General features: G+C 39.6%; 1 pseudogene; it reads right to left on the bottom strand.

Annotated features, from left to right (window-relative positions):
* Window positions 1-1,938: 1,938 nt before the first annotated feature.
* On the bottom strand, window positions 1,939-2,757 carry LOC133753145 (large ribosomal subunit protein uL2-like; annotated as a pseudogene).
* Between the last annotated feature and the right edge of the window lie 1,955 nt (window positions 2,758-4,712).

Here is a 4,712-nt window from a genome sequence, read left to right as displayed (position 1 = left end):
CTTATTGTTGTTTTGATGGCTCATGGTGATGATATGAGTTATGGGAGAGAGTTATATACATGGCAGAGACACAAAAGGCATTTCTGCCAGATGTGGTCAAGATGACAAGAAATCTAGGAAAGAGGCCAAGACATGATCTGCTTCTTATCTTATAAAACATGGATCTTTGGGAACAAATATTAAAAAGAGAGCATAGGAGTACAAGGGCGGAGAGAAGCAACATGCTATTAGGCAGATTCAGAGGGCAGTACTAGGGTAAGGCATTGTACAGTACGTAAAGATGCTGCATCCTATATCAGAATGCCTGATTCAAATCCTGGTTCAATCTTGAAGGAGTATTTGGAGATGAATAAGAAAAGGGAAGATTGACAGAGATGATTAATTTGCTATAGTAAAAATGTAATTTTATATAATTATTATGTGGCCATAGAGAGAAATCAAAAGCATTTTCAAGTTTTAAATTAACAAGAAAAACAGAAACGAAATAATGTTTACAATTAAGATTCTAGGGGTGAGTGGCACAGTGGTTGAGGTGCTGTTTGAGGTGCCTACATCCCTCGTCAGAGTACCTGGGTTAAAGTCCTGGCTTCACTCCTGATTCTAGCTTCCCACTAATGCACATCCTGAGAGGAAGTAGGTGATACCGCAAGTGGCTGGATCCTTAGTACCCACATGGGAAACCTAGATTGAGCTCCAGGCTTCCAGGCATTTAGGGAGTGAAGCAGTGGCTGGGATTCTCCCTCCATCTATGTATCTCTTCCTCTCAAATAAAAAATAAAAATGTAACAATAAAATTAAGGTATCAGACTAAACCAACAACATATAGAAAAAGATAGCAATTTCTTTTCACGTATGAAGATAGAAAATATCAAAGTCTAATTTGATACTTAACATTTGTCAAATAAGTAAATATATACTCAGTAATTCTTGATATCTATATTTAACCACCAGTATATTTTTTGTGAATTGAGGAGTCAAAATAAAAATACACAAATATTTATTCCTCTTTATTTCTTTTATTCACATATGGAACCACATTTTTGTATATGTCCACACTGTAACCAGATGAACTTACACAACAACTGCTGCGCTGCAGAAGACTCTCCTAGGCCCCTGCCCAGCAAGCCGCTTCCCCATATAAGGATGAACCCTATTCTGATTTTTATTATCACAGGCTAATTTGGCCTTTTTAACTTCATATAAACGGAATCATATAATGTGCATTCTTTTTTGCCTTTTTTCTCTCAGCTTTGTGTTGCTCTGTCTTTCATAAACATACATACTTACATATAAAACATAGTGTAGAGGACACACTTGAGGCACATTGTTGTGTGTGTTCATAGTCTGCTCTTTTTTCTTATTTTGCAGTATCCCATTGAATGAAAATATCAAAATCTGCCCATACAACTTCTGATGGACAATTGAATTGTTTCTAGCTTTTGGCTATTCTGAATACAACTTCTATAATCATTTCTGTATATGCCTTGTACATTGTTAGGAATTTAATTCTGTTGAGTATAAATCCTGAAATAAAATTAGTTGTTGGAGTTGCTGTGTAGCTTCAGTAACTACTGCTAGGTATCTTTTTGCAAAAGAATTGTACAAATTTAAATCATCATGAGCAATGTGTACATGTTCTAATATCTCTATATCCTAGATAACACTTGATAATGTCAAACATTTTAGTCATCTAAATGTCATCCAAATTTAGAATTTCTGAAAAGATTTTTCCCTTTGAAATAACATAAAGAACATAGAAAAAGCAGCTTAGTCTAGCTAAAAAAAAGAGGAAAAAATAAAACAGAAAAATTGGATAAATAAATACAAATATCATCAATTAAAATAATAATAAGTAAAAGTGCCAACATAACATTTATTTCAATGATTGTGATATCCTATTAAACCTTGTGTTAAATACATCAGACAATTCTATTCCTGTTTTTTTTTTTTTTTTAGAAGGGCAAACTTTATTGAGCCCGTCACCCCTAGTTCTCTTTCTCCTGTACAGTCTTGGTTCCACGGAGACGCCCTGTCCTGCGGGCAGCCATGAGACCCACTTTGCGACCAGCAGGGGCATCCCTGCAGATAGTAGAGGGTTTGCCTATATGCTGGTGGTTGCCACCTCCAAAAGGATGTTCCACAGGATTCATGGCCACCCCCTGCACACGTGGCCACAGTTCCTCTTTGCCTTATATTTGTGGTAGGCACGGCCAGCCTTCAAAATGGGCTTGTCAATGCGGCCACCTCCGGCCACCACACCGACCACAGCTCTGTTGGCAGAAGAGATGACTTTCTTGGAGCCCAAGGGCAGCTCCATGCGGGTCTTCTTGGTCTCGGGTTGTGGGAGATGACGGTGGCGTAGTTCCCGGACGCCCGGGCCAACCTGCCTCGGTCCCCAGGCTTCTCCTCCAGACAGCACACGATCGTCCCCTCGGGCATGGTGCCCACGGGGAGGACATTGCCGAGGTTGAGCTGGGCCTTCTTGCCGCAATACACGAACTGGCCCGTGTGGATGCCCTCAGCGGCGATGAACAGCTCCGTCCGCTTCTTAAACCGGCACGGATCCTGGAAGACCACCTTGGCGAGGGGCGTGCTGTGCCCCGGGTCGTGGATGTTGTCCTTCACGGTACCCTTGATGCAGCCGTGCCCCTCGGCGAAGTCCACGGTGCTCAGGCGAGCGGCACCCTTGTGGTGCTTCACATGCACACGGAACACGGAGCCCGCTCCCTTCCTCTGCCCACGGATCCCACGGCCCATGGTGACGCGGCTGCAGGAGTTTCCAAGTCAGTGCCCAGCTGGCCCGGCACCCCCCATCCCGGCTTCAGGACCCCTAACCCCCGAGCCCGGGCACGCCAGCATGTTCTCAGGAGACTCGGCCGGGATCCCGGGAGGGCCCCCAAGGGACAGATGGAGGCGGATGGTACCAGGCCGCACCACCTCACACACCTCTATTCCTGTTTTGGAATGGCACTGTAGAACATGTATTGACGGCTCATCTCTCTTTATAGTTAACTACCAGTTATGTATGAACTTATTGGCTAGATTTATAAGAAATATACTCTTAATTGTCACAATAGTGAAACAAACAAATTTTAAAAACGCCAATAAGAAAAAAATCAGCAAATGGAGAGCCTCTGAAAGTGGATTTCAGAGCATAGCATTAATATACAATCACAGAAGTGTTTAGGGAAACCAAATCTTGGCACTGAGTGCACACAGCCAAAGCAGAATAACTACTGCAATAAAGCCATGCAATATTCATTGGGAATTTTGGAGCTCTTAATTTTGATTGCTCTTTCTGCTCAGTATCATCAATTGTAGAATTGATTAATGTGATAAAAGATCACTCACTTTCACTATGGAATTTGTTATTATACCACCAATTCCTCTAACTTTTGCATATATATATAGCTAAAATCATTTAAGATTTCTATAATAGAAAAATAGGAGTGAGCATTTGGCTTAGCAGTTAAGATACCCACATCCAAATTGAAGTACCTGGATTCAATTCTGGGTTTCAGCTTTTGGTCCCAGCTCCATGATGATGCAGACCCCAGAAGGCAACGGTGATGCTTCAAGTAGTTGGATTCCTACTACTCAGTTGAAAGACCTGCATTGTGTTCCTGGCTCTTGTATTTGGATCTGGCCCAGCCCTGGCCATTGTGGGCACTTGGGGAGTCAGCCAGCAGATAGGAGTGCGCTCTCTCTCCCACATCAAATTAAAAAAATAATTAAAATAATAAAGTGATAATAAAAGAAAAACTGGGGTTGTGAATAGGTGAGTACAACTCCAAATTTAATGGGCATCAGTATTCAGGTTTGTTCCATTATCATGAATAATTGAAAATGTATATCAAGTAATGTAAAGTAGTATTTCTGTGGTCTGTTGTCATTTCTATATCCAAATTAAATGCAAAAGAACTTCAAAAGTTTTATGGAAAATAAAAAGATAAGCTTATTTTGTTGCAAAAAATTTTGAAATTCATGCAGTTTTTCATAACACTTATTTTCCATGAATTGTTCCCATAAGCTTTTTGAAGATCCCTGTGATATTGAACTTAGATTTCAAAACACTATAGTGAAGTCATTTCAGTTTATAGAACATAGATAAAATTACGTACAGCTCTGCTCTATTTCCTGCCAACATACAGTATTTATATTGTTTAACACTGAAAGTATTTTAAAGTATTTGTGCTTCATAATCCTATTTATCTTTTGAAAAACAGGTCATGTACCAACGATACAACCAGGTGATTAAGCATATTTTTACAACACTGGGGAATGTCCAAAAAGACTGCATCTGCCTAATTACTCCTCTTAATGCACTTAATACAGTGATTACATGCTTGTTGCTCCTCTCTCTCCCTCTCTTGGTCTCTGTCTCTCTCCATATATAAAAAAAATATATATATATGTATATATATATGTATAAATTTCTGAAACAGTAAAATTTACCATCGCATGAATATATGTTACATTCAATGCCAAAAACATTATTATCTTGGATAATGCCACAAACTCAGCTTTCTATTGTGGTATCTAATAAATATCTGTGCTAATTTTAATGTATTCCTTCTGTATTTACAATGCAATACCTTTATTTAATCTTTAGCAGTAATATCGAGTACACACACAGGGAAACTGAATATGATTTTCTTTTGTCACTGACAGTAACAGATAGTTCTTGATAATTATGATCCATGTGTAGGTCC

The sequence above is a fragment of the Lepus europaeus genome, chromosome X (assembly GCF_033115175.1).
Source record: "Lepus europaeus isolate LE1 chromosome X, mLepTim1.pri, whole genome shotgun sequence".
Taxonomy (NCBI): Eukaryota; Metazoa; Chordata; class Mammalia; order Lagomorpha; family Leporidae; genus Lepus; species Lepus europaeus.
This window is presented reverse-complemented; position numbering and strand designations above follow the sequence as displayed.